We start from the raw sequence: 26,546 nt of genomic DNA, 5'->3' as shown, positions 1-26,546 counted from the left end.
CTACCTGAGTCCTGGGTTGAGGAGTAGTCTGAGGTTGTGCTGGAGCTTGACAAAGAGTGTGGAGTGTCATCAATGAGGTCCACAGTGGACAAAGGTGATGCAGCTGCCAGTATGCGCCATACTCCTAGCATGCTGGGACATTAAGAATGGAGGTCAAACATGGGTACATATTCAAATAAGAATAAATTTCCCCGCTGAGGATTTCCTCTGTCATTCAGATAGAAGCTTCTAGAAGAATAATAAGGAGGGGTGAGGGAAGAAAGCAGACGTCTGTTTATCCTGCCAGATCACAGCCTGGGGTCCAGCAAGGGGAGAGATATCAAACTCAGATGATGTTCACAATCAACCCACAATCAATCCACTTGCAGGAAATTCGTGTTCAGGATAATAATTTATATGGCTGCCATATCCTCAATCACAAGATACAGTTGGGTAACTGTGCTCTTCCTATTAAGGCAGAAGAGTGATTGGATATATTCTCCAAATTTGCAAAAACAAGACTGAAAATGAACTGGGATCTAATTCTCAACAGCCAGAAATTTAGCTAACCAGAACCTCCCACTCCTCTCAGCTGACACTTTTATTTCCTAGTTGAACAACCCAAGACAACAGCATAAATACCTGTGCTTTTCAAAATTTCACAAAGCATTTGATTTGAATTAATATAAAATGGAACAGTACTTTTTTTTCCCTTAGAAACAACACCATCTCAATTGGGAACCACCAACTTCTTACCATTTCAGGTGTCCTGCTACTGCTAAGTCGCTTCAGTCGTGTCCGACTCTGTGCGACCCCATAGACGGCAGCCCACCAGGCTCCCCCGTCCCTGGGATTCTCCAGGCAAGAACACTGGAGTGGGTGGCCATTTCCTTCTCCAATGCATGAAAGTGAAAAGTGAAAGTGAAGTCGCTCAGTCGTGTCCGACTCTTAGCGACCCCATGGACTGCAGCCTACCAGGTTCCTCCGCCCATGGGATTTTCCAGGCAAGAGTACTGGAGTGGGCTGCCATTGCCTTCTCCTCAGGTGTCCTAAACATTTATAAAATAGAAATCACCAAAGTGTCCTAAATGTTTATAAACACACAGATCATTGAAATAAATGTATTTGTTCATATGGTATGTTTGTAAAACACACATAAGTTCCAAGATGGTTCACACCTATCATTCCTACAACTTCTGGAAGCTTCAGAATCAAGTGATTTAATTCAAATTTCAGCTTGGCCATTTACTAGCTGTGTGATATTAGGCAAGTTACTTAACATCTCTGTGCTTAGCATCTATAGAATGCATAACAGAACCTATCTCACAAGGTTATCATAAGATATAACACATAAAATTGTGAACATGAGCCATAAAAAGGAACAAAATTGTGCCTCTGAAGAGATACGGATGGACTTAGAGACTGTCACACAGAATGAAGTCAGAAAGAGAAAAACAAATATCATATGTGGAATCTAGAAAAATGGTGGAGACATACTTATCTGCAAAGCAGAAATAGAGACACAGATATAGAGAACTAATGTATGGATACCAAGGAGGGAAGAGGGGAGGTGGGATGGACTGGGCAATTGGGATTGACATATGTACACTACTACATATACATAGATAAATAGATAACTATACCGTAGTGTATAGCACTGGGAACTGTATTCAGTGCTCTGCGGTGACCTAAATGGAAAGAAAATCCCCCAAACGGGATATATGTGTATCTGATTTATGTAAAGCTGATTTACTTTGCTGTTCAGCAGAAACACAACATTGCAGAGCAACCCATACTCTTAATAAAAATTTTTTAAAAAAGACTTAAAAAATAGTGAGCATGGTGCTGGGCACATAGTAAACAGTCAACTAACTGTTAGTTATTAATTACTGATCACTCCACAGAAGGAGAAACTGAGTCACAGAGCAGCTAAGTGATCTCTTTCAGGTTCACTCCAATAAACAATGACACAACTGGGACTTGAACCTGGGCCTTCTGAATGCAGTCACATCTCCTCTCCTGTGGAGCCCTCTGTGCTTGTGACACAGGTGGCCGAGAAGCAGCAGCTCCAGCATCACCAGGGAGCTGGCTACAAATGCAGTCAGCAACACCCCCAGGTGCAGGTATGATGCGCTGGAGAGTCCTGCTCTCAGGCACCGAGGAGGATGCGTGTATACAGAACACAGCCCGAAGGCCTTCTGAGAGTGACCGAGCGAGAGGCACTGAGGAATGCCGACACCCCTCCACCCACTCCCCCCCCACAACTTAACATCTGAAACATCCAAAGGGCAGAGGCTTTTGCAGGAAGCTCCAAGTGGCTCTCTGGAGGGCTACTGCTTCTCATATTCCAGCGCATATTCACAACACACAGAGGTCAGGGCCAGATATAAAACCTGACCTTTTAGTTCTCCGCCCAAGAGCAGCCACTAGAGCAAATTGCACACCTCCACCGACAAGGCTGAATTCCCTCTGAAAGTTCACACTCATCAAGGTCAGTGCCAGAAGACAATTTACAGATCACCTAATCCAGGGCCTTTATTTTAGGGAGAGAAGAACTGAGGCTCAGAAAGGGGAAACACACATTCTACTTAGGACCTGAAGTGCTCATGATGGGGGGATCAAAAGCCCACAAGCCTGGCCTCTCTCTTGGACTCAACTAGGCTCGCAGCAGATCTGCCCACACTCCGTTCAATCCAACAGAAGGGCTGCTTCCATTTGCCCAGAGCTTTTACTCCTCATCAGAGTGTGTCTTACCAACTTCCCAAGGAACCTCACACTTCCATTCTAAAAGCCACATTCAGAGCTGGCTATGAAGAAGCCACTCTGTTCTGTTTTGTGCCTGATACAGTCTCTTGGATATTGCCAATTTTATCAAAAGATCCAGCAAAAGGATTCCTGAAACCTAGAAAAATGGTACAGATGGATCTATTTCCAGGGTAGACTCAGACATAGCATCTCTCTTCCTACCCTGGAAACAGACGCGGGCATACAGCATGGACGTGTGGACGCAGTGGGGAAGGGGAGAGGGGGACACGTTGGTAGGGCAGACGGATATATATCCACCACATGTGTCAAACAGCTAGCCAGTGGAAGCTGCTGCACAGCACAAGAAGCTCAGCTCTGCGCTCAGTGATGACGGAGAGGGGCGGGATGGGAGAAAGGTCCAAGAGGGAGGGGACGCATGTGTACATAGCTGAGTCACTTCACTGTGCAGCAGAAAATAATACGTTGGAAAAAAATGATATTCCAATTTTAAAAAAAGCAATCAATCAATGGCTACATAATGAGGTATTTCTCACGTTAGGGTTCCACAGATTCAAGATTTCAAAGGCAAAGAAAAAACATTCATAATACTTTATAGTAAAAAGTGTAAGGAGACCCAGAATGGTGGGCCTCATTCAGGCTTTGGACGATGACCATCCTGGGTTTGAATTCCAGCTTTATTCTTTCTTCTAGGCATACAGTAGGGCAAGTTACTTAACTTCTTGGAGTCTTGGTTTCTCTCTTACTAAATGGAGCTAATATCTAGCTGTGTAACTGCTGCAAGGATTAACAAGGTATGGAAACCATCCTTCACATCAACTAGAATATGGTTAAGTGTTCAACCTATGATACCTACTGCCTTTGCCATACATTCACCCAAGCACAAAACTATTTCAGACACGTAGACACCCATAACATACACTGACATATATACTAACAGCTACCCTGAAAAATATCTGACCCGGTGACCACAGAAAGTACAGCTGTTTCTCAGTTGAGTCCTGGAACTTTCATGAACAAGAATCTCTGAGGACTCAAAACTGATGAATGGATGCCAAGAAAAGAGCTGGAAAAATGGCATCCTGCCCAGCTGAAATGAAATGCTAAGAATTCTTGTCCCAGTTAATTTTAACCCTGGATGGGGCTGGATCCTATTCGTAAGGTTTGATATTTAAAAACCAAGAAGGGGTGGGGGAGCTGAAGTCAACGGTGCTCCCAGTGCAAGACGAATGGAGACAACTCAAGTTCCCATCTACCGTGAGACAGGCACAGTGCCGACTGTAAAAGGTGCCCCACCTTGGTTGCATCTCTGCCTCCCATCCCAGGTTCCCTCCAGTGCCCCCAGATGCTTTATACACGAATGCCAGAACCAGGAAGAACAGGGGTTATCAGAAATCACCACTATTCATTCTTCCTAGAGGTCATCCCACTGTCCTGAGTGACCAAGACTCTGGTTATGCTTTCTCCAACAAGGCCAGCAGTCCTGACTCCCCTGAGGTCTCCACTTCCAACTAGGGATGCTTCTGGATTCTGTGCTCTGGGCAGTGTTGTCTCCTCTTCCATGTCAGCTCTCATGAAACTTGAGTCTTCAGTTCAGCTGACTTGATCCTGACGGACTTTACAACCAAATATGTGCTGAAGTACAGGCTACACACCCAGCAAGGAGGCTGGCTGGCTCGTATTGTACTAAACAATGTGCTCTTGAATAAATGCACTTTTAAAAATAGGCCATGGTGCTCTGGTGGAAAACACTTGCTGTGCTGAGCCCCATGTAGGGTTTTAGAATCTAACATGGCAAATGGTTGCGTTACGGATTCTATGGGCTTCCCATAGAATCAGTGGTAAGGAATCCAGCTGCAAGGCAGGAAATGCAGCAGATTCAGGTTCAAGCCCTGGGTGGGGAAGATCCCCTGGAGGAGGAAATGGCAATCCACTCCAGTTTCCTTGCCTAAAAAATCCCATGGACAGAGGAGCCTGATGAAGTACAGCCCGAAGCGCTGGACAAGACAGGGACTGAGCACAGATCCTATAGGACAGGCGGGGACAGGAATTTCTAGCTGAAGTGGAGCACAGGTGCTTGTCTTCTGGGCTGTGACGTCACCCGAAGGGAACTTCGGCTTAGCACGTTCATGGTGGTTTGGAGACTGCTCTGATATTCTCCCAGCTGCTTCCTGCTCTCCCTTCCTCCTGACTCCTTCATCCAATCTCTCTAATCTCTGTCTTCACAAACAGCAGCTCCTCCCCACCAACCTGCCTTTTTTCTTTCCCTCCACCTTCTTTCTCCCTCTGCCTTGTCCCCAGGGAAATAATGGAAGAAGATTGCTTCTGGATTGCAGACTCTGAACAAAGAACTGCTCAAACAGCATGCCAAGGAAACAACAAAGCCAAGTCTCCAAAATCAACTAGCCAGGTCCCTAGTGGAGACACTCGGAGACTCATGATGCTGGAATCTCAATGTCATCTTATCCAGCATTTTCTCCCCTGCTTCATTCAAATACACCCAAACCAACCCTCCCCACCACCACCACGACCCCCACACACATCCTACACACACACACAGACAGACAATGTATAAGAATGAGAACGTTTCATGAACAATCTTTTCAGGAGGGGAAAAGAGCAAAGTGGCAAATGTCAGCCAAGAGCATAAATGAGGGAAACAGATTTTGCCAATGCCTAGACCTCCAGCTTCTTAACTGGCAATAGTTCATGGTCACCAACAATGAGCTATTATAAGCATGACATTCAAGGAGGGTATGAATAGAGAAAGGTTTTAGTAGGTCTTCAAGCACAATAGAAAAGCCCTTACCCAAATGCCACCTAGCATGACTGTCTGACGGACAGAGCATTTTCACTCTTGGGTGTTGGAAAACAACAGAGAAGAGAGAAGATCATGTTTCCGGCTTCTAAAGAAACAGGTTCCTGCTAATTCAAGACCAGCAGTACAGAAGGGAGGAAAAAAGCCCAGCGCAGATTCAACGCCTTTGCAATCCACGTGTAGCAGAAGCAGCACCAGACTGGGTACCAGGGCTTGTCACCAGCTGTGTCACTGAGGGTATGTGATGTTCCCTCTCTGGCCTTCCGTCTCCTCTGCTGAATGAGTATGAAAACTCCCTAGGGTTCACAGGTTCGGATTCAACAGGAAATGTCAAAGTCGTCAGCCCCAGAAGGAAAGCAAGCTGAGTACCTCATAGCAGCCAGGAACTGGGCAAAGGCAGTGCTGCCTCCATTCCCCAGCAAGCCCATGAGTCCCACTGAGTCAGGGAAATTTATGCCTAAGCTTTATATGAGGAAATCAAAGTTCAGAAAGCTCAAGCTACTCTCCTAAGATCACACATACAATCAGGAGGCAATGGAGGGAGGCTATCATTAAGGGAGAACTATGATTTTCTATGCAAGACACAACTTTATTACAGCCTGGAGTGATCAATTCCCAAGTGGAGTTTCTGCAGAAAGAACTTCAAGCCAGACTCCTCTGACTGTAAAGGAGTCACTTGTAAGTCATCCTTCAGACCTCTGTGTTGGAGTTCCAGTTCACCTATGTTTAAAAGAAAGATGCTGAAAGAATAGGGAGAAAGAGCTATCAATCTTCATGACTGAAGTATGCTCACCAGCAGGACAGAGGAAGGGCAAAAATCTAGGAAAGATGGATGGTGTATTTCGACACAAGTCAAGGGCAGACGCCTGGGTCACAGGAAGGTAGGGAAGGGAGTACCATGCTTTTCCCTTAACAACGCCACCAATATGATGGCATAAATGAAGCCGTGGAACTTCCAAGGAGCCATTCATCAGGTGAAGAACGTATTCAAAGGCCTCCCTTTGATGCTTAGTTTCTGCACTGCACAGAAAGAAAGAAAAGGCAGGCCTCCTACACATGCAATGTTGGATCAGAAGAGAAACATGCACAGAAATCCTGAAGTGTATAGATTCTGATTTGGACCCTGTAATGGTCTACATAAACAAGAGAACTTCTTTAAGAGTGCCTGAGCCCCAGCTGATGTTAGATGATTTTCATCATAGCATCAGGTCACTTCTAGCTCTGCAAAACACAGCAGACAGACAATACATTTTATTATGTCAACTCAGTCAGTAGGGTGGGAAGTGGCTTTGAGTGGGAATGGTTTGGGACATTACAGTGATTGAAGATGGCACCTTTGCTTCTGGCTGAACCTCTCTGCATGCAAGCGGATGTGAACACACTGTCTTTTCAGTGGGTTGTCTTTTTTTTTTTTTAGCAACTACACTTATTAAAATGATGATAAAAAGGTAACAATGACAACAGTAACAACAGTAGTAGCTAACTTCTACTGGACATTTGCTATGTAGCTAGCAGTGTGCTGGGTGCTTTCCTATGTCACCTCATCCTTACACCTGCCCGTTGGTTCTACTGCTCTTCTCATTACACGCGCAGGAAACAATATTCAGAAAGGTAGCTCAAGTATTTTCACCTCTTTCTGAATCCAGAGGCTGAGTCCTTGATGATAAATATCATACCCTACTGCCTAACTGCAAAATTCCCTGTTCATTCCTGAAGCTTCCATGAGTGCACCTTCCTTCCAATAGTTCTCTCCCCACCCCGCCCCCTGCACATTGCATGGTGAACCTTTACAAACCTGCCATTCCAAACAATGCTATTTTACCATTTCTGGAGGCCCCATGATTGTTTACAGGCTATAATGTCTGATGGAGCCAACATGTTTTAATTTTCACATTAAAAAAAAAAAAAAAGAATTCCCGAGGGGAAAGAGTATTTGACGGAAAGTCAAAACCTTTACAAGCACTCAAGGAGGCATTAAAATCCGAATTTCCAAAATACAGTAATTCTGTTAAAGTTGTGACTTGCTCTGGGGCCCAAGGGGACACTCATCCTGACCCATCTGTGAAAGCCATCAGCAGCCAGGAAGCCTTCTGGAAAACGGGATTAGAGTAGCCAATTCAGCCTCCAGCAAGGAGGCCAGGCTGCTTCATTTAGTTTAAGTCTCCCTGAGATGGTTTAAAACGCTCTCTGGGAAGAGATATTCAAGCAAAGCAAATTGCAGCCTTGCAAGCTGCAGCTCTGGTACAAGACAGGCCTTGTCTACAGAGTCACAGCACGCTGGAGCCCTCCCCCGACTGGCCATGGATGCGCTGACTAGAAGCAGAACTCTCCGGGGAAATCGCATACATGCGGAAGTTATACAAGAGCCACGCCTGGACCAGCGGATGGCATCACAGCTGGTACAGACCACTTATCCCTCTGTGATCTGGCCCAGCCCGGGTTATTTATGGCTCGTAAAAGCCCCATCAGACCTCAGCATATTCTAAGACCACATAACAACAACAACAAAAAGGGATTAAAAAATCTGTCTTTCATCACCAAGACCTTCATGGCAGATGAGGGATGCTGTGACTAGCTTTGGGGAAACCAAGAGCTGAGAAGAGCTCACTGTGACCACTCCTCTATGAAACCCAATGTAGAGAACACACTGAGTCATGTGTTTCAGCCGGGCTGTGCGGTCATACTCCGGAGCTCTGTCACCATTTCTAATCTGAAAGCACTGGCTAAAATTAAACCTAAATCATTCCAGCGCCATTTCTTCGCCTGGAAGTCTCACTTAAGTCTTCATTTCCCAGAGCCTCTAATGGTTTCTGAGATCCTGAGCCAAAATGCAAGCACTCAGCCAGGTGTGTTCTTGGTTTTTAAACCCTCTCCCCTTTTAGTAGTGTTATTATTTTTTTTTAAGGACAGCTGCACTTCTTTTACAGAAAAGCTGCCTCTAAAGCACTAAGACTTAAGTGATTCTTCAGGACTCCCTAGAACTGTGAAATGTCACTGTGCAATTGAGTTTTCCAATAAGCATGATAAGGGCAGAGGTGCCAGAGGACCACAGCAAACAGCCTCGCCAGCAAGATAACAGAGCCCCGATGTCCTGCCCACCCCCACGCAAAGCCTCTAGATCTAGCCTTCTCAGCCTTCCTAGAAAATACACTGTTGTTCAATTCGTGAATTCCAACAAATGTCTTACCTACCTCAAGGGAGAGTTAAATTCCCAGTCTGGATAGAAGCTTCCGCCAGACCCTCTGAGCTTGTCAATTGCCCCAGTTCACTTTTCCCCTGGGTCTGGCTCCTGAGAAGGCAAGCAGGACGGCAGGCAGCCAAAGCATCTCTTTCTGGAAACCCTTCTCCAAATCAGGACCCTTCCTGAGGCCAGCAGCAGCAGGAGCTGAGCCCGCGCTGCTCTTCCTTTGCTCACAGAAACAGCACTGCTGGATTCAGACCCTCCTGGGATCCACCAGGCAGGGGAAAAAGTGACTTCTTCTCTCCCTCTGGATCTGTTCGCCTTCCCGAGAACCCCAGTTTCATATGAACTCCCCTTCTTCACGACAGTCGGCAGGAAGTCACAGACCCCAGCTTCAGCGTCACCAGCTGATCCCGAGCCAGACCTGGGGGCACCCAGTCAGCTGGTCGCGGAGCTCAAGACACAGAACCAGGAACTGTGCAGCTCCGCCGAGAAATACTAAGAACTGTCGGCGGAGCTGCTGGTGGTGCCCAAGTCGCTGTTGCAGTGCTCGCATCCTCCGCATGCTAATGAAGCCGTGACGTCAGCAAGTCAGTCACGGCATCTGGATGTCCCGTCCCCTCTGCCCAGCGTTAAGATTTATTTACATGTAAATTAGCCTCGCCTTCCAAATCAATAATCCCCAAGCCAGGAAGACGAAGAAAGCCTTTGCTGGATGCAAACGCCCCAGCGACACAACCTCCAAAGGGGGTACAAAAATATCACATAGGAGAAGAGAGGCTTTAAAGATGCACACCTTTTTTTCTTGTTGTTGTTTTTTTTTTTTTTTTAAGGCTGTGCTCTTATGTGCCAGGGATCAGATCTGGGCACAGTTATGAACCTGAGCCTGTTTCAGATTATGTGCTGCATCAACGCAGGGTGCAATCAGAGCCTTCCCCCACCCCCAACTGCCTCTACTTTCTTTTTCTTTCTTCTCTCTCTCCAACTTTCATTTCAGGGGATTTTCTGGCTTGGGGCTATGTCATCTTTGAATGTTTGTGCACCTTGAGATAAAACACAAATGACTGCTTTCCTCAAGTGCTTGGCTGTTGACCCGGCCATTCTGTCAAGCCTGACCCCAGCGCCAAGTGAGCATGAGAGATGACAAACCAGAAAGCTTCCCAGACGCCTCTGAGGGCCGCTGGAACCTTAGAAAGCCCAACTTTCGTCTCTCCACCTTTCACACGAGGAAAGTGAGGTTCTGGATGGAGAAGCAGCTTTTCCAGGGCCACAGAATTCCAGCAAGGATGGGCCAGAACGCACGTTTCCTGGACCTCAGTCCACAGCTCTGTTAAAGACCTTTGGGTCTTCAATCTCCATCTTTTTGTACCAACAGAGTGGCCTATCCACACAGTCAGGAAGAAATAACTTTATAGTATTGGATAGCCCTGGGTTTAAATCCTGACTTGGCTTCCTGCTAGAGATGTGACCCTGGGCAGGGCACTTCCACCCTTAGGGTCTACAGTTTCTTCATCTGTACCATCCTTTTACTCAATAAATATTTTCTGAGTACCTACTCTGTGCCATGACTATGTTTTTTAAAACTTTACTGTATGTATGTGTGTAGTGTATGTATGGGTATAGGTATGTGTTTGCTCTAATGCAATAAAGTAAAAATACTGAGTGGAAATGTGGCAAGGACTAACACAATTACCAGCAACAGTAAATACGGAGAAGTAAAGTGAAAGTCTCTCAGTCGTGTCCGACTCTTTGTGACCCCATAGACTGCAGCCTGCCAGGCTCCTTTGTCCATGGAATTCTCCAGGCAAGACTACATGAGTGGGTAGCTGTTCCCTTCTCCAGGGGATTTCCCAGCCCAGGAATCGAACCAGGGTCTCCTGCATTGCAGGTGGATTCTTTACCAGCTGAGTGACCAGGGAAGTCTAAATATGGAGAAGGAAAAGGCAACTCACTTCAGTATTCTTGCCTGAAAAATCCTGTGGACAGAGAAGCATGGCAGGTTCTAGTCCATGGGGTTGCAAGGAGACGGACGTGACCAAGCACAACAGTAAGTAACAGTTATTTCTGATATTTTGAGTAAAGTAAAAAAAAAAAAAAATGCACTAAGCTTTTGCTTCCACTGGGCTGGCCATTGCATTTCTTCTCCGAGTATATCCCTAGTCCTCCTTTATTGTTTAAAATCAATTGTTCTTTCAGTGCTGTCTAGGCAGTATGCTGGACTCTGTGCCTGCAATGAGGACGCGCTGTGGGGTCCTCAGGTGGAGGTGACGAGGGGCTGGGGAGAAGTGTATTCCATCATGCAGAAGTGCCCCTGAGGACAAAGCAGCCAGCACAGCTCCTTGCCCACACTCTCCACGCCCCTGCTTGGAGACCCCACCCCCAGGAGCTCTGCCCCTCCAGCTGGAGTTCCTGAAGCTTCAAAGGAATCTCTTTGTCAGATGTGGGGAAGTTAAATTGTGTCTTTTGTTATATGTAATTGTATTAATAATGCTTAATAACTTCTTTCAAACTGCTTCTCTCTGCTTCACAGAAGACCTTTCATGGTGAAAATTGTGGGACCTGGAAAAACTTTTTACTAACAGAAACTGAATACAAGCAAATGAGTCATACTCTGCTTCAGGTCTCCATCACACAGAACTCAGAGGATGTGGGGAAGCAAATGCTTCCCCCACATCTCAATATCCTTCAAGGAGATGATCAAATCAACCAGCTTGGGGCCACCAATGGCCAAGTGGAAGCAGTGACACCCTACTCCGGTGTGATCATGGGCAAGTCACTTCAACTTTCTGTGCCCCAGTTTCTTCATCTGAAGATGAGCCTCTCCGATGTACTTATTACTGTCAAGATCATAGGAGAATCACGAGAAGCAATTCACAAGTGATGGACAGGGAAGCAATGAAGAGGAATGCAGAGCAGAGAGCGTGAAAAGTGATTTATCTTCACCTGGAATAAATCTGGCATGTGACCATCCATTTCATAAGAAGAGAGGGTGTGACAAGGGGTCTGGAATGGAGTACCTGTGGTCAGACCTTGGCTCTAACATTTGCTAACTGTCTGATTGGGAACCTTATGTTCTTATCTAAAACAAGAGGGGCTTATGCTTGCAGAAATGTTTTGAGGAGCAAATAATCCTCAGTGTGAAGTCTTTAGCACTGGACCTAGCACCCAGCAAACATTCAATAAATGTTAGCTGTTGGTCGTGGAAGTGATAACCCTTCAATTACTATTCATTTTGGCACTACTAGTTAACGACCAAACTTCAAAAGGCAGGAGAAAGTGGGTAAACAGAAAACAGCCAAATCTTCCCCATTCCTAGGACACCACTCAAAAGTTTCACTGAAGTGAGCCGCTGACACAGTCTTCCTCCATGAAGACACACAGATACTTTTCAATTGCTATGAAACTGGGAAGAAAGCTGGGAAAATGACCTAGAAGCCCCAGGGGTCTCCATCCTCTGAATCTACACAACAGAGAGAGACAAGTGTGTTTCTGGCAAGCACTGGGTTCTTCATCCATTCATTCATGGAACCACCCACTTATTAAATGAGCTCCTGTTTGTCAGTCAGTGTGCTAGGCCTTAGGGACATCATGGTGACCAAGAAAGACATGGGCTCTGCCTTTAAAAAGCCAAGAAATCAGCGGGGAAGACAATTAAGCAAGCAATTAGAGTAGAGTGTGATGCATGTTCTGATAGGTGAGTGCAGAGTTCTTGAAGGTCTAACTGCAGTCAGGAGAGGGTGGTGGTGCAAAATTACGTGGCCAATGTCCCTTTGACAGGGCGTGCTCTGTGAGTGCAGCTCAGAGGTGGGGAGCTGGAGGGGTGTACATTACCCTTGCATAAGATGGCTGAAATCACAAAACAGGGATCGATAATTCTTTGTGACAATTGTTTTCATCCTGGACAATATTATTCTATTCTGGATTTTTGGAAAATATGCCATCAGGAATTCGACAAGGTGAGGCAACAACTATTTTGGAAATTTAGAGGCCTGATAAATAGGGATGAAGCTCATCCTGTTTTGACACAACAGAGTGAAACTGCAGGTTCGTGACAGCAAACTTCTTGGGGGTGGGGGAGGGCAACACATATGAGACCTTCAGCACCTTCTATTGAGATAGCACAGTATTATTTTTTACACAAATGACCATAATTGCATATAGTATACAGGAAGAGGAACAAAGAAGCCAAGGTTGATTGAAGCTGAAGTCATCAGGAATCAAGAAGAACGTGATCTGAATCATGAAGGTCAAAACAAAAAAAAAATTGAGGGGGGGCGGGAGGAGATGAAAAACCAAGGTTATAGGGGAAAGGTCTTACTAATAAGCATGACACAAAATCCAGAAGTAAATGAAAAGAGTGCTAAAAGTGTCATGGTCAAATTTTAGCTGGTAGAGAGGGTGTTGCAGATGGGGCCAGGATACAGATCTAAGGGAAAAGTGCTTGCACAGAGCAGAAGTAAGAAAACTCCCCCGCAGAAGCACCAACACGACACTGGCAGGTTATGACAAAGAGACTGCTTCACACACGCAAGAAAAATCAAATCAACTTTCCATTCCACCAGCATTAGTCAAAATCTTGTTAGAGGATTACGGGGAAAGGGTAATCGAATCACGGCTGGTTATCTCACAGAAGAGAAGGGTAAGTGATGACAAGGGCTGTGGCCTCTGAGATGAAGGGCTTTAATGAGGACAGTCATAATGAACAATTTTTTATTTCCATCTCCATAGATGTAAAATAAGGAGGAATGGATTTTCAATGAACTAAAGAGGGATTTCACTTGGACCTAAGGAAGATGCTTGAATCTGAGGATGACGTGAACTGGCCTGGGTTACTCAGAACAACGGCAGTGTTTTTGCTCTTAGCAGCACTTTACAGAGATCAAGACAGCCCCGGACCTGGCTAGTTTACACTAGTACCTTTGGCCCTGAAATGGTGAAATCTTAACTACTATAAGGGATATTACCAAGTTTCAAAACACTCATCTAATAAAGGTCTTAAACTCATTTAAGTTTAATTTTATTAAAAAAGGTATATATGCATAATTTATATACACACACTGTAAATATATATTTAAAAATATATGATTTAAAACTTACTATAACTTGTAATTTATATAACTTCATATATAAAGCTTATTTGTATTATAAACTTTGAGTATATAATATATATTTTATTATTCTTTAAAACTTACAAGTTATATAATCTTGTATATAAAACTTATTTATATTATAAATTTTAAGTATATAATATTTATTTTATTATATATTTTTAAAGACTATGTTTTTTAAAACTTTACAGTATGTATGTGTATAGTGTATATATACACATATATATACACACATATATAATATAAAGAGAGAGATTGTTTTATATAGCTTTAAATAATCTACTCAAGATTGGTTCTCTGACATTTAGATTTCAAAATCCAGTAAATTTTTCAAAATGAAGAAGAGGAGGTTGACCAAAAAGTGTTACATTAGTTGGGATAAGCTAGGCTATTATGCAGTAACAATCATAGATCTCAGTTATTTAACACAAAGAAAATTGGAGGTGGGAGGGGGGTTCATGTTTGGGAATGCATGTAAGAATTAAAGATTTTAAAATTTTAAAAATAAATAAATAAATAAAAATTAAAAAAAAAAAAAAAGAAAATTGCTTTTTCACTCAGACAAAGTGGGTTGGAGGCCCAGAGCCTCTCCAGGCACCTCCATTCCAAGCAGTGACCCGGGGATCCAGTCTGCTTCTTTCCTGTGCATCTGTGATCTCAACACAGAATTTCTAGGTTGCAGCAAAAGAAGAGACAATTGGAGATGCTTTTAGGTGCCTCAGCTTCAGGTGAATTACATCACTTCTATTGGTCAAAGAAGTTCCATGACCTCACCCAACTGCAAAGGACTGGGACTCGTATACCGGGAAAAAGAGGTGAAGAGCAGACTATGAGGAGTCCTACCAATGCCTACCACAGCTGTCAAATTTTATTTTTGCCATGTAAATTCATTTTTTAAAAAATAACACAATCTCCTAAACCCACAATGTCTTATTAAAAGTATGTTTAACATCAAAGAAATGATAATAGTCCTAAATGAATACTAGAGATCAAAACTGCATCTGTTTTGCCCCAACAGGGAGAAAACAAAATATTTTAGATTTTTATTACATTCCAAGCAACAACATATAACCCATGTAAGCATACAGAAAATAAAAGCAACTTGAGGAGTTCCTCTACTGCAGGTGAGCACAAACAAGGCACCCAAAGGTGGAACTGCCTTCATAAAATAGAAATACCTGAAACAGATTCTCCTCAAGAGATTCTAACTACTTTTCCAATTCAGACTTATAATAATAAGCTGCCTCCTCCAATAGGCGGAGGGCATTGTCCTTGAAAGAGCCCAACAAAAAGACCTGAATCTAAATCCAACTCTATTACCTCCTAGCTGCATGACCTTGGTAATTAACAACCAATCACCTTTTCTAAGTTTCGCTTTCTCCATCTATAGAATGGAGACAGATGAGTTACTTTATACGAAGAGCTTTGTAAAGCACCTCACATATAACAATATAACAGGGTATACTATTATTTCCCACTGGATTTTCACAGAAGGGAGCAAGAATAAGAAATGCAGCCGTAAATGATAAAATTTTCATGATAAAGGTAAGAATTACTCCCCTGGATAGCACCCCTTTTTTCTCACCCATTTATATAAGATTCCATCATCATAAATGCGTCTCAGACCATAGACACATTCTGCATCTTGTGAAAAATAAACTGACACACTTTAAATCCAAAAAGGAAAGAGGCCTTCCTTTTCTTTTATTTTTTCCACCACACAAGAATCAGCCACATTTCATACATTTTAATTATTCTTGATCCCAATAATCTAATGCACAAAATTTCAACATAGCCTTTTATCCTCTTTTAATTACATTAATTAAAAGGAGAAATATGGACAAGCAAGTGTGGGCAAATCAAAATGAAAGACTGCTCCCTTCCCCCAAAAGATTAAAAACTGCGTCAATGATTTAAACATGCTTACCATCACACATTTCCTTGAAAATACTGTTAAAGTGACAGTGTGTGCTAGCAAACATTACTTTTGTTTTAGATAAAGAAAGCTGCACTTACTACAGCAGCTTTTTTGTAACTACTAATTTTCACTTAACAGCAGAATAAGAAATTGAATTTTCTCTATGTAAAGGGCCAGGAGAAGAACCAAGAATTGTACAAGGATGCTTTGCTTTTCCAGCACTTTCTAAATGCAGGCACTCAAGCTACTTTATCTTTCTTTTGGGAGAGAATGCTGGGAAAATGGAGGATGCCCTGGAAAAGACTGAAAAATGACTCTGCCTCATAAAATACCAAACTAGCAACAGAGATCTGTCTCAGGAAAATTATCCTGGACACAGAGTGTCACAGATGTGTAAACTGACATACTGTTTTTTGCAAGCACTGGGAAGGATTTATAACTCAGGTGTTTTGCACAGTCTCTCATTTGATCCCAGATCAGAGTGATTAATTTTGTACAGATGAGGACACTGAGGTTCAAAAGGGATAAAAGGATGACACAAGGATCCACAACTAAGATTTGGTCCTGGGTCTGATTACCAAGTTCGTATTTCTTCCTCTAATTCAAAGGTTCTCAGCCAACCTTTCAAAAAGTAGGTGTGTCCCAATAAGGGTGCAATACGTTGGGATTAACTTACTATTAAAAAGACAAAAAATGGAGACGGTTCCCTGGTCATCTAGATTAGATGAATTCCTCTGTACAAAACTCACAGGACTACTGTCTTAGATGAGTGTCCTTTGTGTTAGAACCCATGTCCTGTTACATAGATTCTACATCCGTGGATGTAGTTCTGGCCCATCCACGTTCAATGTTAATGATAACTTCATTAGCGTCTCTCTCTAACTAGACTGCACATCGCTGAGAACAGGGACCTGCCTTTTCTGGCTCACCATTTTATTCCGAGCACCCAGTAGAGTGGCCAGTGGCCTGACAGCTAATGAATATTTGCTGAATGAATATAAAGTTTGACAACGATTTTTCTCCTCTAGAAATTAGAGGGATTTCGGATTATTCCTGTAAGAACATCTCTCTGTTCATGTACATTCCAACACGATTTTGTGAGTGGGAAACGAAAAGATGGAGTGAATCTCTCTGCCTTGCTTAGTTTAGCTTCCAGGATGTCACAGTCTCCCGGTTTTACTCCTATCCTCTGGCTGTTCTTCCTCACCTCCCCGACAGCTGAACACTGGATTACCTCAGGGCTCAGTCCTGAGACCTCTTCTCTTTTCTATCTACATTCACTTCTTTCATCTGCTCTAGGATTTTAAACACCATCTCCATGGCCAACTCCAGGCCATGCTTACTCCACGAACACAAGGCTTATGGATCCACCTGCCAAGCTCACATCTACACTTGGACGTCTAAAAGCCTTCTCACATTTAACAAGTCCAGATCTCAGTTCTTAATACCACCCTCCTCCCCCACCAGCAAATCTGCCCATCTGCAGTATTCACTGTCTCAGTGAATGGCAACTGCATCTTTCCTGGTTAAAAAGAAAACACCTTCAAGCCACCCTTCACTCTGTTCTTCCTCTTGCCCTTGACACCTCATCCAGGAGTTGGCAAACCACATCCCACTAGCCAAGTGGATGTTTCATGTTTTTGCAAACAGCATTCGATTGGAACATAGTGTTACCCATTCATTTATTTATCATCTACAGCTACATTCATGCTTCCACAGAATGGAGTAGTTGCAACAGAGACTGTGTGGCCAGCAAAGCCTGACATGTTTACTATCTGACCCCTGAAATTCAGTATTTTATAACCTTTGACTAGGCCTGATGGCTCGACCTTCAAAACATAGGCAGAATGTAACATCACTCCACCACTTCCACTCTTCTCACCCTGCTCCAAGCCACTACCACCTTTCTCGTGGATGGAGATATGAGCCACCATCCATCAACTCTCCCCTCTACTTTTGCCCCTTTCAGTCTATGCACAAAGCCGTGACCACAGTTGTTTCTCTGAAAACAAACATGAAAGCATGTTACACTTCCACTCAAAACCCACCAACACTGCTCATCTCAGCATGAGGCCCCTGAGATCTCTGCCCCATGATTTCTCTGACACCACCTCTGGCTACTCTCTGCCCTGCTGTCATTCAAACACCAGTGTCCAAACGTGCCAGGCATATACCTGCCTAGCGGTCTTTGCACTGAAATATTCTTCTTGCAGATGGTAGCCTGGCCCATCTCTTGTCTTTTCAAGTCTTAAAAATGTCACCTCAGTGAGGGCTCCCCATGTTACTGGTGACTGTCCCCCCTCCCACCTTCCTAATACTATCAAATCTTTTCCTTGCTTTATGTTTCTCCATAGCACTTGGAAATCTTATAGGCAATTTTTTAAATTAAGATAATTTATAAACCAGAGTTCACTTCTTTAAAGTACACAGTTCAATAAGTTTTAGTATATTCACAGAGTTGTGCAAACTTTATCAGAATATAATTCTAGATTTTCCACCAACCATGAAAGAAACATCTTGGCAAGTAGTATCACTCCCCATTTGCCCCCATGGTTCTAGGCCAAGGCAAACACTAATCTACCTTCTGTCTCTAGAAATTTAACTATTCTGAACACTTCATATAAATGGAATCATATAATATGTGACCTTTTGTAACTGGCTTCTTTCATTTAGTGTGATATTTTCAAGGTTCATCCATGTTGCTGCTTAGACCAAAGCCTCCTTCCTTTTCTATGAATGAATAATATTCCATTGTATAAACATACATTTTATTCATCCATTCATCAACTGATGGACACTGGGATGTTTCTACTTTCTGATGAGTATCAATAATGCTATCATGAACATTTGTGTCCAAGTTTTTGCGATTATGTTTTCATTTTTCTTGGGTATGTATTTAGGAATGGAGTTGCTGGGTCATGTGGTAGGTAACTTTGTTTAATCTTTTTAGGAGCTATTACTAGCGTCTTTGTCAAGACTGCAAAATAAGCTGTTAATCCTACTGGGGTTCCCCTGAATATGACTGGCTGTTTTTTTCCTATTGCTTTCAAGATTTTCTCTTCGCTTTTTAATATTTTCACTAAGATGTGTATCAGTGAGGCTGTCTTTTATTTACTTGGAGTGAATTAGCTTCCTGGATGTATGGATTAATATTTTTGCATCAGATTCGGGAAGTTTTCCACTATTATTTCTTGAAATAATTGTTTCTCCATTCCCTCCTTTACTGGTTCCATTATGCATATGTCAGTATACTTAAAGGTATGTCACATTTCTCAAAGATTCTGCTTTTTCCTTCTCATTCTTTTCTTCTTTTTCTCCCTACTCTGCAGACAGAATAATCTTTTTACTGATTCATCTTCAAGATTGCAGATTCTCCACATTAAATCTGCTAGTGAATTTTTCATTTCTGTTATTATACTCTTTAAAATTTCCATTTTAAAAATAATTCTTTTAAAACTCTTTACTGATATTCTCTATTTGATGAGACACTGTAACCATGCTTGCCTTTAATTCTTTAGATATAGTTTCTTACAGTTCTTTGAACATATTTTAATAGCTGCTTTGAAGTCTTTGATAAATCTGGCATTTATATCCCCTCACAGACAGTTTCTTTTGCCTTCTTTTCTCCTATCTATGGAGCACACTTTATGTTTCTTTGGATGACACATGATATGTTTTTGAGAGCTGAACATTTTAGATAATACACTGGAGCAACTCTGAACACTGACTCCCTCTCCCTTTTTCCAGGACCTTGTTGCTATTTGCTTATTTGTCTAGTGACTGGCTAGTCCCTGCAGTGTGAAGCCTCTGATGTTGCTCCTCAGAGGGCATGAGCACAGTCTCCCTGAATACCTGCCTCTGGTCTATATTTATTGGTATCACACCCAGCTATTGAAAGTGAAAGTGAAGTCGCTCAGTCATGTTCGACTCTTTGCGGCCCCGTGGACTGTAGCCTACCAGGCTCCTCTGTCCATGGGATTTTCCAGGCAAGAATACTGGAGTGGGTTGCCATTTCCTTCTCCAGGGGATCTTCCCAACCCAGGGATCAAACCTGGGTCTCCCGCTTTACCATCTGAGCCACCAGGGAAGTCCAAAAGCCTCCACTAACTGCTCTCTGACTGTTCTATTGGCTTCAACAATACCCTGAGGCATAAACTGCTCCACAATCTGATCTGACTAAAGCAGGGCTCCTGTGCAGGAGCATGGTGCTGCCAGTTTTTTAGGTTTTCCCTCTCACTGGAATCTAGGGGAGATGGAGTCCCACCTGCCTGGCTGCATTATTTTCAAAACATAGTTTCCATTACACTGATCTGTGTGGGGGAGAACAAGGGAGATGAAAGGGTCAAGGCTCGAATGTCACACACACTCTCTGTTCTTACCAAGATTTAGTAGATTTTCTTGAATAATTGTTTCTCCATTTGCTGCATACACTTGGAACAATTTTTCAAAACCATAAATGCTTGTTTTTCTGTGTTTTTTTTTAAAAAAACAAATAATTTACAGCAATCAACCAACCATTTCTCTGATCAATTTAAAGGGTCTGCCATACTCCTCACACTGCCATTTTGAAGTTAATTTCCAGCACTTAACACTCTGAAATCACTACACGTTTTACTTGTGTATGTTGCTATGTGGTCTGATTCCCTACCAAGCCCTAGAATGTAAGCTCCATGTTGCAGTGTGGAGGCGGGGTGGAGACAGAGTTTTGTCATTTTTGCTCAGTGCCCTAACATCAGAGTCTGGAACAGTGCCTGGCACACAGTAGGCCTTCAGTAAATACAGGTTGAATGAATGGAATTCCCATGACCGGCAGCCTGTCTTATGCATGTCACGCTGTTGGTTGGTCAGTCTCTCAGCCATATCCATCTCTTTGCAATCCCATGGGCTATAGCCTGCCAGGCTGCCATGTCATGGGATTTCCCAAGTAAGAACACTGGAGTGGACTGCCATGTCCTCCTCCAGGGAATTTTCCCCAACCAGGGGTCAAACCCGCATCTCCTGCATTGGCAGGTGGATTCTTTACCACTGAGCCATGCCATGGCCAACCGTAAATTGCCACAGCTGATGATTCATTCATGGTTGTGACAATTACGGATAACCACAGTCTTATATTTCTATGTAACTTTTTTTTTTTTGCAGTTTCCTCAGAAGCTGATCACAGCCCTGGGAGACTGTCACACCTGTGACTGTTGTCAGGCAGAAGATTGATGGAGACGAAAGGATAAGCAGCATAGATGTGGCATGCATATCTCTCAACCCTCTGTGCTGGATTCCACCCCTGCTCCTTTTCATCTTAAATATTCTTTAACATCTATAAATAGCTCGCTATAAAGGGCATCTAATTTATCTTGGTTTGAAAGAAAAGTCCTACTATAATGGGACTAGTCCTGGAAATGGAATCAGGAAGTCTGTGTTTGATTCTGAGCTCTGGCTCTTGTGGTCTATATGCCACTGGGAAATGACTTAAACTCTCTGTTCTTTAGAAGCCTTCTTGGAAAAATGTGAATAAATGGTGAGAACTGATTGTAATCTCTTTTCTTGTTACAGGAGTTCAAACGATCTTTGCAAGGCATTTTGCACTGCCTCAGACACACCAGGAATACTCGGTAAGTGTTGGGTACTAATATTATCAACTGTAAAACAGAAACCGGAGACCTGCCCAGCTATCACACTGAGGTGAACTGTGCATTTAACGAGAGTGGCTGGGAAGGTAGATTGTTCGTGTGATGTATTATGCAAAATTACCTTCTCAGAGTTGCAGAACTAAGTCTTCCTGACATGCTGGGCTGAGAAAAAGCCTCGCCAGCATCTGGTTCTGTTCCAGTTCATCATTCTACCCCTCTAGGCCTGTGCTCCCATTCCTCCACTATTCTCCAGGCTCAATGAGGCCTTGGAGGAAAACCTGGGAATCTTGCCTGAAGACCCTCCCATTCTCTCAGGGAGGACGTTCACGGGAAAAGGCCCTCAACTGTGAACACCATCTCCTAGCCAGCAGAGGACCAAGCCAATGCTAAGTTGAAACTACAAACAAAATACACCTGAACTCGAATTTCCAGCCAAAACAAGCAGTGGTAGAGGTTTACTTATCCACCATAACCTGCGTCACTTCAGAGAAATGGGTAATGTTTGGCCTAATGTGGGAGTCTGAACTCCAGGAGAACCAGTGTCTGGACAGAGAAACGCCCCTGATGGCCAGGAACCTCTTAGTGATAGGTGGGGCATGTCCAAGGTCAAACCCTGACTCTGCACCTTACTACTAGCTGTGTGAATGGGATAAGTTACTTTTTCTCATGAGCTTCATCTGATAGTTGCTGCCTCATGGAACTTTCTGGATTACATGAGATAATACAGGCAAAATTACCAAGCACAGAGCAGGTTCTTAAAAAACATTACCGGGGTCTGAGTGCAAACGTACTAGAGTCAGGACAGTGAGGCACCATCCCAAGCCCTCTGACTGGAGTGGCCGTCAGCAGCCTCAGATCAGCGCCCCCACCAACCCTGCCTGCCTTCTTCCCTGACTCTGAGGCCCGCAGAGCTACTGACAGCCAGGGCGGTTTGCCTGCTGCTTTTATTCTGCCTGCTCTCCGAGACACCAGTGCAAGCAGGAACCCTGCTGGTGCGTCTCTGGGGTCACAAGGGGACAGGCCCAGATGGATGTCAGAGCAGGCTGCTGTGGTGAATTATTTAGCACCCCTGCTCTGCGGTAGCAGCCCCTGACTCATCTGGCAGGAGCCACATTCCTCTTCCCTTAAATGGCACGCGCGGAGCCCTGCTGGGGCCGAGGCTGGCAGAGTCTTTGGTGCTCAGCTCTTCACAGCTGGGGCAGTTGTGGAAGGAAGGCTGCTAGGAGCCCATGCAGAAAGAAGCTGCACAGAAGAGGGGTTCAGCTAGTGGCAAGGAGGAGAGCTGTATTACTGGCAATCAGAAACACGAAGAATGAAAGAAGGTCACGGTCAGTCAGTGATTAGATGGAGACAGCTGCCCCGAGAAAACGGGGATCCCTCTTGGAGGGATGCTCTGGCAAAGCGGAATCAAAGGTACCAGGTGGTACCCACAGACACTCCAAAGGTCAGAAGTCCTTTGGGATGTCCAAGGTGACGGCTCTCAGTATTAGTGGAGAGACTATAAGCCAGATTTATAGGTAACACTACACACACACACATCATCTCACTGAACCCTCCTGACCACCCTTCAAAGTTATATCAATAGTCCTTTACCACAGATAAAGAAACTGAAGCTTGTTGAAACCAAAATCACTAGTAACTGCCAGGCTTCATCTCACTCTTCTCATTCTATGCATCCTAGGTTTGGGGTGATCTAAATATAACGGGCCCTGGGTGTGGCCAAGTATGGGGGCATGCAATTATACCACTAAGAAAGTGACAGGTCAAGGGGAGCGGCTGGAGAAACAAGGTACTCTCAGACTAATGGACAAGTTCCTGTGCTGCTCACGAACATCATGAACACCGGATTAGTGAGCTACAGCCTCTCTTCATGACAGTGCTGCAGGCTCCATTCCAGACTGCAATAGAGTGAATATCCCAGCAAAGCAAGTCACATGACTTTTTTGGTCTCTCAATGCACAGTTATGTTCACACTACACTATAGTCTACCAAGTGTGTAATGGTGTGTCTAAAAAAAATGCATATACCTTCAAAATACTTATTGCAAAAAACGCTACCCATTATCTGGGTCTTTAGTGACTCCTAACCTTTTAACAGTAACATCAAAGATCATTGATCACAGATCACCATAACAGATGCAATAACAATGAAAAAGCCTGAAATATTGTGAGAACTGCCAAAATGTGACACACAGAGACCTGAAATGAGCAAATGCTGTTGGAAAAATGACTGACTTGCACAAGGCAGGGAACCCACAAACCTTCACTTTGTAAGAAACAGTATCTGCTAAGCCCAACAAAGTGCAATCAAACCAGGTTTCCCTGTACTGAACACTTTTCATACAATTAGAGCCTCTTTTCAGGCTATGGGAGCTGGGTCTGGACGAATTCCAAGGGATGCTCTTCTAACTGAGGAAACGGAGCAACTCCAAACCTCTGAGACTCCAGAGAACTCGTCCCATCCCTGTGTGGGCCATGCAGATGCTCAGTGAGTCTTTCTTAGGGGTTCTACAGACTTCATTCATCTCCCTTGGTCAACTCCATCTCCTGCTTGAAGACCAGGAGTACTGGGCCCTCCCCAATAGCATGGCATGTCTGAATTCTTGGTTCTCAAGGTGTGACCTCAGACTAGCAGCACCAGCTTCCCCAGGGAACTCGTGGACCCGGAATAGTCTCAGTCCCTACCCAGACCTGCTGAATCTGGAGATGGAGCCTGCTTATCCCAGTGTTTCAGACTCCTCCAAAGGAGTCTGAAAGTGGGCTGTAAGTATGAGATCCAGGGGTCTAAGTGATTGCTAGGAACTGCTCAGTTCAGTTCAGTTGCTCAGTCCTGTCCAACTCTTTGTGACCCCATGGACTGCAGCACACCAGGCCTCCCTGTTCATCACCAACTCCCAGAGTTTACTCAAACTCAGTCCATTAAGTCAGTGATGCCATCCAACCATCTCATCCTCTGTTGTCCCCTTCTTCTCCTGCCTTCAATCTTTCTCAGCATCAGGGTCTTTTCAGATGAGTCAGTTCTTCGCATCAGGTGGCCAAAGTACTGCAGTTTCAGCTTCAGCATCAGTCCTCTCAATGAATATTTAGGACTGATTTCCTTTAGGATGGACTAGTTTGATCTCCTTGCAGTCCAAGGGACTCTCAAGAGTCTTCTCCAACACCGCAGTTCAAAGGCATCAATTCTTCGGTGCTTAGCTTCCTTTATAATCCAACTCTCACAAAAAGAAGGGCTGAGCAAGGGTAAGAGGGGCCTCTGAGGGTCCAAGATGGCAGGCTAGATGTATGGACATGGCAATTGGCCCACATGAGGGTTTAATTAAGTCTACACCAGAGGTCAGGAAACTCTGTCTATTAGGGGCCAAGTAGAAGGTATGGGAGGTTCTGACAACCCTATTGTCCCTGACTCTACAATCATTCAACTCTGCTGCTGCAGCTGTTAAGCTAACACCCTGTAAGCAGAAGGGTTTGGTTATCTCCCAATAAAACTTTATGGAAACAGGTGCTGGGCTGAATTTCATCTGCAGGTTGATTTGCCAACCCAACATCTGAATGACAGTTTCTGTTAAAAGAAAAAAAAAAGCAAAACAAAAAAAGGACTCTGAAGATCTGGCCACTTTGAGCTCAAGTCCCCAAGAAGCAGAGATCAGCTGGAGTTGAAGAGGCAGCCCTCCTCCCTGGGACAGTCTCCAGTTTTCCACAGTCCCCACGGATTCTCTCCTAAACACCAGGGCAGAGCCAGTTCACATTTATTATCCTGGTCATTTTCTCCTTCATTTACTTCCTGTGTGCATGCTCAGTCCTGTTCAACTGTTTGCGACCCCATGGACTGTAGCCTGTCAGACTCCTCTGTCCTTGGGATTCTCCAAACAAGAATTCTGGAGTGGGTTGCCATTTCCTTCTCCATGAGATCTTCCCAACCCAGGGATGAAACCCGGGTCTCCTGCGTCTTCTGCACTGCAGGTGGATTCTTTACTTGCTGAGCCACTGGGGAGTCCTTTATTTACTTAAACTGACAATAAATGTGCATGCATATACATACATGCATATGTACACACATATGTGGGTGTGTGTATATTTTAACCCCCACAGGCTTTCAGTGGCTTTATCTTACAGAGATGCCCTAACATCTCATTTATTTCTAAGGCTTTGGTACCACAATGGTAAGAAGCCTGGTTTAGGATTCTGGGATGGGGCTCCTGTCCTAGATTTGACCTTGTAGCTATAACTTGAGCCAGACTAGGACCTGCTCAGAGAACCCACTTGTGTTCAACTACAGAAATCATTCCTCCATTCCCTGCCTCCCAGGATGGCTGTGCCAACAAAGCCAGCAGTACTGCCTGGGAAAGTAGTATAAAACAACCTACAAGTCAGCAGTCTCAATCATGCCTTCAGGACTGGCCGAGCAGGGAAAAGATACTATTTTGTTTTGCTTGGACATCTCCCTAAATCAAAACGGCTAATTCTCCACACAGCATTAGTCCTCTCCCTACCCACCTCATACCCTATGAGTGAAAGACAATGGAAAAAAAGCCCTGCACATACATTATTTTGCTCAGATCTGGTTCTTTGGGAAGCTCAGCATGCCAGATGTGACTTCCAATCCTTTTTTCTTTTCTGTCTGTAGCCTAATGGATCAGAAGTCTTATTTGGAGCCTCCTAGGAGTAAGTACGTCAAGGCTGTATATTGTCACCCTGCTTATTTAACTTCTATGCAGAGTACACCATGAGAAACACTGGGCTGGAAGAAGCACAAGCTGGAATCAGATTGCTGAGAGAAATATCAATAACCTCAGATATGCAGATGACACCACCCTTATGGCAGAAAGTGAAGAGGAACTAAAAAGCCTCTTGATGAAAGTGAAAGAGGAGAGTGAAAAAGTTAGCTTAAAGCTCAACATTCAGAAAACGAAGATCATGGCATCTGGTCCCATCACTTCATGGGAAATAGATGGGGAAACAGTAGAAACAATGGCTGACTTTATTTTTGGGGCTCCAAAATCACTGCAGATGGTGACTGTAGTCATGAAATTAAAAGACGCTTACTCCTTGGAAGGAAAATTATGACCAACCTAGATAGCATATTCAAAAGCAGAGACATTACTTTGTCAACAAAGGTCTGTCTAGTCCAGGCTATGGTTTTTCCAGTGGTCATGTAT

General features: G+C 43.9%; 1 protein-coding gene across 3 annotated transcripts in view; it reads right to left on the bottom strand.

Moving 5' to 3' along the window:
* Positions 1–26,546, bottom strand: part of PRICKLE2 (prickle planar cell polarity protein 2) — a 352,315-nt gene that overhangs the window by 119,788 nt on the left and 205,981 nt on the right. Inside the window, exon 1 of one of the 3 annotated variants that reach the window (XM_018038279.1) lies at positions 8,752–9,440. The exons of the other annotated variants lie outside the window; for them this stretch is intronic. The gene's annotated coding sequence lies outside the window, so the exon portion shown is untranslated. Of the gene's footprint in view, positions 1–8,751; positions 9,441–26,546 lie in introns of those variants that run through there. 3 annotated transcript variants of the gene reach the window in all.

Source organism: Capra hircus, chromosome 22 (assembly GCF_001704415.2).
Source record: "Capra hircus breed San Clemente chromosome 22, ASM170441v1, whole genome shotgun sequence".
In the NCBI taxonomy this organism is placed as follows: domain Eukaryota; kingdom Metazoa; phylum Chordata; class Mammalia; order Artiodactyla; family Bovidae; genus Capra; species Capra hircus.
Note: the sequence above shows the minus strand (reverse complement) of the source record. Positions and strands in the feature narration are given on the sequence as shown.